The sequence below is a fragment of the Salmo salar genome, chromosome 15, assembly GCF_965601325.2.
Source record: "Salmo salar chromosome 15, fSalSal1, whole genome shotgun sequence".
In the NCBI taxonomy this organism is placed as follows: domain Eukaryota; kingdom Metazoa; phylum Chordata; class Actinopteri; order Salmoniformes; family Salmonidae; genus Salmo; species Salmo salar.
This window is the reverse complement of record NC_138305.1, coordinates 90292501-90305000: the sequence shown is the minus strand read 5'-3', so window position 1 is coordinate 90305000 and position 12500 is coordinate 90292501. Positions and strand designations below refer to the sequence as shown.

Genomic DNA, 12500 nt, shown 5'->3' with positions numbered 1-12500 from the left:
CACACGCCACCAAACAGGACACACACACACTTGATGACACACCCACACGCATAGACGCACAACCGCATACACACAGGCAGGCAAACACACAACACCAAAAACACACACGTGCTGACACACACACACACTCACACACACACGAAAATGGACCACATCACAGCGGAGACCGGTCACATGTAAAATTCATCATCAGAGCTGTGATAGGGATGGGTACATCCCAGAGGGAATGAGACAGACAGAGAGAGAGAGAGAGAGAGAGAGAGAGAGAGAGAGAGAGGAGAGAGAGAGAGAGACACAGACAGACAGACAGACAGACAGACAGACAGACAGACAGACAGACAGACAGACAGACAGACAGACAGACAGACAGACAGACAGACAGACAGACAGAGTGAGAGAGACAGAGACAGACACAGAGACAGAGACAGAGACAGAGACAGAGACAGAGAGTATGCACACTTGCGTGTATATGCCTTTCATTGATCTGTTCCCTGACATCACCAGCTATAAATAGGAGAGACATTGGTAGAGGTGGTGGAGAGTGATGGTATGGATGGGAACTTATACACTTGCTAGACCCTAACCTCCCTCTCTGAACTACAGAAACTGCCATCACACAACCAATTACACCTCTTTATACATACAGTACATATCAGGGTTGGGGTCAATTCCAATTTAATTAGAAATTAGTTCTTAAATTCACTCATGAAGTGAATAATTAAAAAAATCTTCAAGTTCTGGAATTGGAATTGATTGGAATTAGTATGTTTGGACTTTTTGAATTGGAATTTAATTGTTAAAACATGTTATATTTGGAATTGAATTGGAATATCCCAGTTTATGGTATGAATGCAGATTAACAATTTATTTGTTTTAAATGATTTCAACCTCTATTCCGATATTTCCAGAATAACTAATCTGTCTGAATAGTGACATCACCAGCCTGAAAGCCTGAGGGAATTTCATTCAAATTGGAATTTGTGGAATTGTTGGGGATAATATTGAATTGTAATTTACCTAACATTGGAATTCAGAATCATTTAATTATCTCATCATTCAAAGACTGACTTGGAATTTGAATTGAATGAAATGGAGCCAACCTTGATACATACTACATACTGTAGCGTTGATAGAATGCATACTACATACTGTAGCTTTGATAGAATACATACTACATACTGTAGCTTTGATAGAATGCATACTACATACTGTAGCTTTGATAGAATACATACTACATACTGTAGCTTTGATAGAATACATACTACATACTGTAGCTTTGATAGAATGCATACTACATACTGTAGCTTTGATAGAATACATACTACATACTGTAGCTTTGATAGAATGCATACTACATACTGTAGCTTTGATAGAATACATACTACATACTGTAGCTTTGATAGAATGCATACTACATACTGTAGCTTTGATAGAATACATACTACATACTGTAGCTTTGATAGAATGCATACTACATACTGTAGCTTTGATAGAATACATACTACATACTGTAGCTTTGATAGAATGCATACTACATACTGTAGCTTTGATAGAATACATACTACATACTGTAGCTTTGATAGAATACATACTACATACTGTAGCTTTGATAGAATACATACTACATACTGTAGCTTTGATAGAATGCATACTACATACTGTAGCTTTGATAGAATACATACTACATACTGTAGCTTTGATAGAATGCATACTACATACTGTAGCTTTGATAGAATACATACTACATACTGTAGCTTTGATAGAATGCATACTACATACTGTAGCTTTGATAGAATACATACTACATACTGTAGCTTTGATAGAATGCATACTACATACTGTAGCTTTGATAGAATACATACTACATACTGTAGCTTTGATAGAATGCATACTACATACTGTAGCTTTGATAGAATACATACTACATACTGTAGCTTTGATAGAATGCTGTCCTACAACAGAACCAACTCAATTATCCCACAAAGTCATTCATATAACATACACAGTCATACACTGCATTCGGAAGTATTCAGACCCCTTGACCTTTTCCACATTTTGTTACGTTACAGTCTTATTAAAATAAAAATTACATTATATTTTTCCCAAAGTCAATCTACACACAATACCCGATAATGACAAAGCGAAAACCTATTTACATAATTATTCAGACCCTTTGCTATGAGACTCAAAATTGAGTTCAGGTGCATCCTGTTTCTATTGGTCATCCATGAGATGTTTCTACAACTTGACTGGAGTCCACCTGTGGTAAAATCAATTGATTGGACATGATTTGGCAAGGCACACCCCTGTCTATATAAGGTCCCACAGATGACAGTGAATGTCAAAGCCAAAACCAAGCTATGAGGTCGAAGGAATTGTCCGTAGAGCTCCGAGACAGGATTGTGTCGAGGCACAGATCTGGGAAAGGGTATTAAAAAATGTCTGCAGCATTGAAGGTCCCCAAGAACACAGTGGCCTCCATCATTCTTAAATGGAAGAAGTTTTGAACTACCAACACTCTTCCTAGAGCTGGCCACCCGGTCAAACTGAGCATTCGGGGGAGAAGAGCCTCTGTAAGTGAGGTGACCAAGAACCCAGTGGTCACTCTGACAGAGCTCAAGTTCCTCTGTGGAGATGGGAGAACCTTCCAGAAGGACAACCATCTCTGCAGCACTCCACCAATCAGGCCTTTATGGTAGAGTGGTCAGATGGAAGCCACTCAGTAAAAAGGCACATGACAGCCTGCTTGGAGTTTGCCAAAAGGCACCTAAAGACTCTCAGACCATAAGGAACAAGATGGTCTGATGAAACCAAGCTTGAACTCTTTGGCCTGAATGCCAAGTGTCATGTCTGGAGGAGACCTGGCACCATCTCTACGGTGAAGCATGGTGGTGGCAGCATCATGCTTTGTGGATGTTTTTCAGCGGCAGGGACTGAGAGACCAGTCAGGATCGAGGGAAAGATGAACGTACAGAGAGATCCTTGATGAAAACCTGCTCCAGAGAGCTCAGGACTTCAGACTGGGGCGAAGATTCACCTTCCAACAGGACAATGACCCTAAGCACACAGCCAAGACAACGCAGGAGTAGCTTCGGGACAAGTTTCTGAATGTTCTTGAGCGGCCCAACCAGAGCCCGGACTTGAACCCGATCGAACATCTCTGGAGAGACCTGAAATAGCTGTGCAGGATCTGTAGAGAAGAATGAGAGAAACTCCCCATATACAGGTGTGCCCAGCTTGTAGCGCCATATAAAGAAGACTAGAGGCTGTATTCGCCGCCCAAGGTGCTTCAACAAAGTACTGAGTAAAGGGTCTGAATACTTATGTAAATGTGATATATATTTTTTTTTATATATATATTTTTTTTTATAAAAAAAAACTGTTTTTGCTGTGTCATTATGGGGTATTGTGTGTAGATTGATGAGGGGAAACAAGTATTTAATCCACTTTAGAATAAGGCTGTAACGTAACAAAATGTGAAAAAAGTCAAGGGGTGTGAATACTTTCCGAATACACAGTATATTGACTAGACTGTTGTCACTGTATGTAGGTTTTGATAGAGGCTCTCTGAGAGGACCCTAAACATCAACCCCCTGCTTTACTCTGATGTTGAGATGTTGGAAGAAATCAAGACTTGGTAGCTGACATAAACCCTCCTTTGTTCCAACTCCTCCTTATATCATGTTGTATTTCCCTACACAGCAATGCAAAGCTCTCTGTCTCTCTCTGTAGCTCTCTCTCTCTCTGTAACTCTCTCTCTCTCTTTCTGTAGCTCTCTCTCTCTCTCTGTAGCTCTCTCACTCTCTGTAGCTCTCTCTCTCTGTAACTCTCTCTCTCTCTCTGTAACTCTCTATCTCTCTCTGTAGCTCTCTGTCTCTCTCTGTAACTCTGTCTCTCTCTGTAGCTCTCTCTCTGTAACTCTCTCTCTCTCTGTAACTCTCTGTCTCTCTCTCTGTAACTCTCTCTCTGTGTAGCTCTCTCACTCTCTGTAACTCTCTGTCTCTCTGTAGCCCTCTCTCTGTAACTCTCTCTCTCTCTGTAACTCTCTCTCTCTCTGTAACTCTCTCTCTCTCTGTAACTCTCTGTCTCTCTCTGTAGCTCTCTCTCTGTAACTCTCTCTCTCTCTCTGTAACTCTCTGTCTCTCTCTCTGTAACTCTCTCTCGGTGTAGCTCTCTCACTCTGTAACTCTCTGTCTCTCTCTCTGTAACTCTCTCTCTGTGTAGCTCTCTCACTCTCTGTAGCTCTCTGTCTCTCTGTAACTCTCTGTCACTTCCTCTGTAACTCTGTCTCTCTCTCTGTAGCTCTCTCTCTCTGTGTAGCTCTCTCGCTCTCTCTCTGTAGCTCTCTCTGTCTCTCTCTCTGTAATTCTCTGTCTCTCTCTCTGTAACTCTCTGTCGCTCTCTCTAGCTCTCTCTCTCTCTCTAACTCTCTCTGTAACTCTCTCTCTCTCTCTCTGTGTAACTCTCTGTCTCTCTCTGTAGCTCTCTCTCTCTCTCTCTGTAACTATCTGTCTCTCTCTCTGTAACTCTCTGTCTCTCTCTCTGTAACTCTCTCTCTCTGTAACTCTCTGTCTCTCTCTCTGTAGCTCTCTCTCTCTATCGCTCTCTCTATATGTAACTCTGTCTGTATCTCTATCTCTCTCTGTAAATGTGTCTCTCTCCCTCTCTCTGACTGGCTGTGTGTAGCGAGGCTAATAAACCAGCCTTCTATCTCCATCTTCCTACTCCTTCTCATTGTCCTCCTCCTCTTTCCTTTTCTAACAGACTCTATTCCACTACCTGATCTCCTTGCTGGCTTAGTGGTAAGTGCCATGGGAAATGGACCAGTGGCTGTGTGTGTGTGTGTCCAGACTGACATACAGTACCATGTGTAGGTATAAGTGCACACTGAGGGAGTATATAGATGTTATGTACTTTGGTAGATGAACATTGCCCTCCCCTGGGTTGACCTCTAGGTTGCCTGTCCAGAATGCTAAAACTCCCAGAGCATAAAGGAGTAATGAGTATTTGTTTGCATTATCACACCAGAGCCCAAGGCTATCATCCATGACTGGAAGCTTCATTCCATTAAAAGGGGGTAATGGATTAAGGCAATCAGTGTGGCATGCTGGCTGTGTCCAAAATGGCATCCTATTCAGTATATAGTGCACTACTTTTAATCAGGGTCCATAGGGCTCGGTCAGAAGTAGTGCACTAAATAGGGAATAGAGTGCCTTTTGGGATGGAACCTCCGTGGTTAAAATGCAGTGGGTTAGGGTCAACTCTGAGCTGTCATTCGCTGGAGGGTGGAAACAGTCAAAGTAGAGGACGTACTGGTCCCTAACTGGTTATATAGTACTTAGTCAGCCCCAAATGCAGTGATGGGGGAGAGCCAACGCAATACCTATACCCTACTTCCTGTATATGGATCCACCTCTGATCCCATAGTCTATCTAGTACGCCTGCAGAGGAACTCATTCATTTGACTGGAAGAGAATGAAATTGTCACAGAGTGATGTGACTTCAGATTTGATATGCAAAGAGCTCAGGTCCCCCCGGAAATGTACGTCTGGTGTTTGAGGTGCTTTCCACGACATTGCCTAAATTAGCTGAGCTCCCAGCCCCAACATAAGGCATGAAGCCTCGCCCTCCGTAGATACAGTATAAGGCATACATTAAGTCAGTTCACGAGTCTGCTCACTGCTTAATCAACATAAATTGCATTGTTTGAGTCTGTGTGACCGGACATGAACCTTCCCTCTGAGAGCTGAGGTAAGGATAAACGTGTCACTGTGTGGAAAAGAAAAGGGGAGAGAATCTCTTCTGAATGAACGAGAGTAGAGCCCGCAGCCAAACACACACCCAATGACATCACAGGCCCAGGACAGCACAGCCTCCCGCCTCTGTTCCGTTGCGGTGGAGGGGCCGCTGCCACAGGGGCGCTGCCAGGCAGGGCGGCCATGTTGTTGCCTAATTGTAAGAAAAAGCACAAACCTGTAATGCTGCACAGTTCTGTTAGGAGCGATTAGTACACGTGCACAGACTCTCCACCCCCTCCCACTACCCCACCATAATCTATACTGTAGGTACGCTAGTTCAAATAGACTGGGAGAGACTGTAATCACAGTCCTACAGGGAGAGGAGGAGAGGAGGGTGAGAGGGAGGGAGGAGGGAGGAGGAGGGAGAAGTGGAGAGAAAGGGAGAGAGAGAGAATAGAGAGATGAGGAAGGAGAGAGGGAGAAAAAGAGAGAAGAGGAAAGAGAGAGTGAGAAAGGCAAGAAGGGAAAGAAGAAGATACACGAGGAAAGGGAGAGTGAAAAAAGAGGAGGAAACAGGGAGAGAGGTACAGTAGAGGAAGAGGAAGGGAGGCTCAGCTTATAGAATCAGGAAGGGGGGAGGGTGAAGAAAATGATTGAGGAAGCGAGGGAGATGAAGGATAAAGAACATATAGAAGCAGAAAGAGTGTACGTTGGGGAGACAGAGTGAGGAAGCAGAGCAGGAGAGTTTATTACCAAGGAAACAGCAAGAAAATCACTAGCACAGAGAGCTAGGGAGGGACAGAGTGTAGAGAGCTGGAGGAGGAAAAGAAAATCACTAGCACAGAGAGCTAGGGAGGGACAGAGTGTAGAGAGCTGGAGGAGGAAAAGAAAATCACTAGCACAGAGAGCTAGGGAGGGACAGAGTGTAGAGAGCTGGAGGAGGAAAAGAAGAAGAAGAGATGGAGAAAGAGAGAAGAGGGAGAGAAGAAGAGAGGCTAGGATGAATGCTAACAACGAGCCCAAACCCAGTGCTGAGGCTTTATCCTTCACAGGCGGAGGAGCAACAATCGCAAACACATTTTCTCTCTCCCTGGCCCTGGGAGAGATAAAAAAGCAATTTGTATTCTATTCCTATTCAGCGCCGCTTGGCCTGTTTCTCTGCCTGCATATTTGTAAACACAGCTTCGTCAGAGAAGCTTAATCTTCCCTACACAAATGCAGCAGGCTACAGGGCCGAGGGGCAGGGGGGGGGCATCCTAAATCAGAACTAATGTCCCTCTGTGCTACTGGGGGATGTTTCTGTAAGTCGCACCCTGAAGGTCCCTGGAACATCCCCCCCTGTCCCCTCTCTGCTTCCACTCCTGGCTACACATTACGGCTAGTAGGGCCAGGGGCCAAACCACTGACATGTAGGGAGAGGCCATAATAAGACAACAGACATCACTCTACATCATCAGTGTGTGTGTGTTGGTGAGCCCAGATGGAGGGAGTGGAACCCTCTGCTTCCTGAACTGTCACCCTGGTAGTATTTAGTGCTTATGCTGCACATCTGCCCCTCTACCATGTATATTGGAGTCACGCATTTTCAAGTTCGCATACACAATTACTGGGTAATGCCATACATGTCAAATCATGCAGTCATGTGGAAGGTTCACACAAACACATTCATGTGAAGTCTTACATTCAGAGAGAGAGAGAGAGAGAGAGAGAGAGAGAGAGAGAGAGAGAGAATGAGCCTGGAACTTGCGATCGTCTGGGTGCACATTGGCTTACAGAGGCGTGAAATTAGGCGGAGCGACACCTGCCAATACACATTGCACTAAAGCGCTTTGGGTTCCGCTCCTCTCCTCCTCCTCTCTTCAAGCTCTGCTCTCTCTCCTTGTCTCGCCTTCTCTCTCTCCCTTTAACCTTCTCTCCCTCTCTTTCCCCATGTCCTACTATCTGACATCTCTTCATTACAACTCTGGTCAAGCCTCCATTAATGACTGATAGCTGCCCTGGCCCGGCCTGGCTCAGCCATGCTGCATGTCATGCCAAAGGCCACGGGGTGGATGGCGCTCCACTTCTGAGGACCCACGCCTGCCTGCCTGCCTGGTGACAAGCTTTATCAGCCCCTGCACTACTCTCTCGCCCCCTCACCCGTCCACCCCCTCTGCCCCTGCAGTGCTAAACCCCCCCCAGTTTGGACAGGCAGGCTCAGCGAGGGATTAGCAGGATGGGAGGAAAACAACAACATGTCAACATTCATACAGGTGCTATGGAAACAGACGGGCTGTCCTCTTCCCTTCCACACGGCAGACTTTTATATGTTGACGATCTACCAACTGGCTTATGAGTATTAGACTGTTCCTATTAAATCTTTATCTTTGTTTGTCTGACTATCCATCTGGCATGGGCCTTACCAGCCTGCAGTTCTGGACTACTAATTGGGAGACAACCTTATGAATTAGCAGTGAATTGTGGAGACACTAAAGTTGTCGATTCAGTCAGATGGAGAGAGAGAGAGAGAGAGAGAGAGAGAGAGAGAGAGAGAGAGAGAGATAGAGAGATAGAGAGATAGAGAGATAGATAGATAGATAGATAGATAGATAGATAGATAGATAGATAGATAGATAGATAGATAGATAGATAGATAGATAGATAGATAGATAGATAGATAGATAGATAGATAGATAGATAGATAGATAGATAGATAGATAGATAGATAGATAGATAGATAGACCCACAGACACACAGCAGGCAGCTGTAGAGACAGATTGCTATTGAGAAAGGCCGCCGTAGGCAGACCTGGCTCTCCAGAGAAGACAGGCTATGTGCACACTGCCCACAAAATGAGGTAGAAACTGAGCTGCACTTCCTAACCTCCTGCCCAATGTATGATCATATTAGAGACACATATTTCCCTCAGATTACACAGACCCACAAAGAATTCCAAAACAATTCCAATATTGATCAACTCCCATATCTACTGGGTGAATTATTTATTTAACCTTTATTTAACTAGGCAGGTCAGTTAAGAACAAGTTCTTATTTACTATGACAGACTAGGAACAGCAGGTTAACTGCCTTGTTCAGAGGCAGAACAACAGATTGTTTTATCTTTTTATTTACCTTGTCAGCTTGGGGATTCGATCATCACAACCTTTAGGTTGCTAGTCCAACACTCTAATCACTAGGCTACCTGCCACCCCAAATACCACAGTGTGCCATCACAACAATCACTCTAATCACTAGGCTACCTGCCACCCCAAATACCACAGTGTGCCATCACAACAATCACTCTAATCACTAGGCTACCTGCCACCCCAAATACCACAGTGTGCCATCACAACAATCACTCTAATCACTAGGCTACCTGCCACCCCAAATACCACAGTGTGCCATCACAACAATCACTCTAATCACTAGGCTACCTGCCACCCCAAATACCACAGTGTGCCATCACAACAATCACTCTAATCACTAGGCTACCTGCCACCCCAAATACCACAGTGTGCCATCACAACAATCACTCTAATCACTAGGCTACCTGCCACCCCAAATACCACAGTGTGCCATCACAACAATCACTCTAATCACTAGGCTACCTGCCACCCCAAATACCACAGTGTGCCATCACAACAATCACTCTAATCACTAGGCTACCTGCCACCCCAAATACCACAGTGTGCCATCACAACAATCACTCTAATCACTAGGCTACCTGCCACCCCAAATACCACAGTGTGCCATCACAACAATCACTCTAATCACTAGGCTACCTGCCACCCCAAATACCACAGTGTGCCATCACAACAATCACTCTAATCACTAGGCTACCTGCCACCCCAAATACCACAGTGTGCCATCACAACAATCACTCTAATCACTAGGCTACCTGCCACCCCAAATACCACAGTGTGCCATCACAACAATCACTCTAATCACTAGGCTACCTGCCACCCCAAATACCACAGTGTGCCATCACAACAATCACTCTAATCACTAGGCTACCTGCCACCCCAAATACCACAGTGTGCCATCACAACAGCAAGATTTGTGACCTGTTGCCACAAGAAAAGGGCAACTAGAGAAGAACAAACACCATTGTAAAACAACCCATATTTATGTTGATTGTTTATGTTTATTTTCTCTTTTGTACTTGAACTATTTGCACATCATTTAAACACTGTACATAGACATAACATGACATTTCAAATGTGTCTATTCCTTTGAAACTTGTGAGTGTAATGTTTGCTGTTCATTTTTTATTGTTTATTTTCACTTTTGTTTATTATCTATTTCACTCACTTGTTTCCCATGACAATAAAGCCATTTGAATTGAATTGACAGAGAGAGAGAGAGCCCAGGGAGAGAGAGCCCAGAGAGAGACACAGAGAGAGAGAGAGCCCAGAGAGAGAGAAAGAGACAGAGCGAGAGAGAGCCCAGGGAGAGAGAGCCCAGGGAGAGAGAGAGAGAGAGAGCGAGAGAGCCCAGGGAGAGAGAGCCTAGGGAGAGAGAGAGAGAGAGAGCGAGAGAGCCCAGGGAGAGAGAGCCCAGGGAGAGAGAGAGAGAGAGAGCGAGAGAGCCCAGAGAGAGAGAAAGAGACAGAGCGAGAGAGAGCCCAGGGAGAGAGAGCCCAGGGAGAGAGAGAGAGAGAGAGCGAGAGAGCCCAGGGAGAGAGAGCCCAGGGAGAGAGAGAGAGAGAGAGCGAGAGAGCCCAGGGAGAGAGAGCCTAGGGAGAGAGAGCCCAGGGAGAGAGAGAGAGAGAGAGAGAGAGAGAGCGAGAGAGCCCAGGGAGAGAGGAAGAGAGAGAGAGAGAGAGCCCAGAGAGAGAGAAAGAGACAGAGCGAGAGAGAGCCCAGGGAGAGAGAGCCCGGGGAGAGAGAGAGAGAGAGAGCGAGAGAGCCCAGGGAGAGAGAGCCTAGGGAGAGAGAGCCCAGGGAGAGAGCGAGAGAGTGAGAGAGCGAGAGAGATAGCCCTGGGAGAGAGAGCTCAGGGAGAGAGAGCTCAGGGAGAGAGAGCTCAGGGAGAGAGAGCCCAGGAAGAGAGAGCCCAGGGAGAAAGCAAGAGGGCGAGAGAGAGAGCCCAGGGAGAGAGCCCAGTGAGAGAGAGAGCCCAGGAGGAGAGAGAGCCCAGGGAGAGAGATAGCCCAGGGAAAGACAGAGAGGGCGAGAGAGAGAGCCCAGGGAGAGAGCCCAGTGAGAAAGCGAGAGGGCGAGAGAGAGAGCCCAGGGAGAGAGCCCAGTGAGAGAGAGAGCCCAGGAGGAGAGAGAGCCCAGGGAGAGAGATAGCCCAGGGAAAGACAGAGAGGGCGAGAGAGAGAGCCCAGGGAGAGAGCCCAGTGAGAGAGAGAGCCCAGGGGGAGAGAGAGCCCAGGGAGAGAGAGTGAGAAAGAGCCCAGGGAGAGAGAGAGTGCCCAGGGAGAGAGAGACAGCCCAGGGAGAGACAGAGATAGAGAGAGAGAGCCAAGGGAGAGTCAGAGATAGAGAGAGAGCCAAGGGAGAGTCAGAGATAGAGAGAGAGAGCTAAGGGAGAGACAGAGATAGAGAGAGAGAGCCCAGGGAGAGAGAGAGAGAGAGAGAGCCAAGGGAGAGAGAGAGAGAGAGAGAGAGAGCTAAGGGAGAGACAGAGATAGAGAGAGCCAAGGAAGAGACAGAGATAGAGAGAGAGAGCCCAGGGAGAGAGAGAGAGAGAGCCCAGGGAGAGAGAGATAGAGAGAGAGCCAAGGGAGAGTCAGAGATAGAGAGAGAGCCAAGGGAGAGTCAGAGATAGAGAGAGAGAGAGCTAAGGGAGAGACAGAGATAGAGAGAGCCAAGGAAGAGACAGAGATAGAGAGAGAGAGCCCAGGGAGAGAGAGAGAGAGAGAGAGAGCCCAGGGAGAGAGAGAGAGAGAGATAGAGCCCAGGGAGAGAGATAGAGATAGATAGAGCCCAGGGAGAGAGAGAGAGAGAGATAGAGCCCAGGGAGAGAGAGAGATAGAGCCCAGGGAGAGACAGAGCGAGATAGAGCCCAGGGAGAGAGAGAGAGAGAGAGAGATAGAGCCCATGGAGAGAGAGAGATAGAGCCCAGGGAGAGATAGAGATAGAGCCCAGGGAGAGAGAGAGAGCGAGAGAGAGATAGAGCCCAGGGAGAGAGAGAGAGATAGAGCCCAGAGAGAGAGAGAGATAGAGCCCAGGGAGAGAGAGAGAGAGAGATAGAGCCCAGGGAGAGGAGGAGAGGAGAAGATGAAAAAAAATAACAGCCAGCGAGCAAAAAAGAAAGAAAGGAAAGAAAATGAGAAGTGACACTTTAATTCGGTGGGCCTCTTCTGGCTGAGTTATGATGAGATGTTTGTAAGCTGGCTTGTTCATGCGTCTCCTCTGGCCCTTTGCCTGGCTCCTTCTCCCTCCCTCCCCCCTCTCTCTCTCTCTCTCTCTCTCCATCCCTCCCTCCCTGCCTCTCACTGTGTTGAGGAGACCTGTGGCGCTAACCTACCTTTATCTGCTTGGCGCAGCAGGGGACAGCACTCTGACACAGAACCCACTTTCATGTCCCCTACCTCCTACATCTTTCAACAGGGCCTCCCTCCCTCCTTCCTCTCTGCTCCTCCGCTCACACACACAACATGGCTGCACGTCCTGCTGTCTGCTTTGATGGGACTAAGCTGGCTGCCTGGCCCAGATCTCACTAATACTTCATTCTGATTATTTTCATCTCAGAAAGGCTTCGCTTAACCTTGGCCCACCTTGACAGTGGGGCACATGGGTAGGAGAGAGAGATGGAGATAGAGGGCGAGGGAGA

The 12500-nt window shown here is 46.6% G+C and overlaps 1 protein-coding gene across 3 annotated transcripts in view; it reads right to left on the bottom strand.

The window, feature by feature from the left end:
* The window catches only part of LOC106572392 (calmodulin-binding transcription activator 1), a 607623-nt gene that overhangs the window by 154958 nt on the left and 440165 nt on the right, over positions 1-12500 (bottom strand). The gene's annotated exons all lie outside the window — the stretch shown is intronic.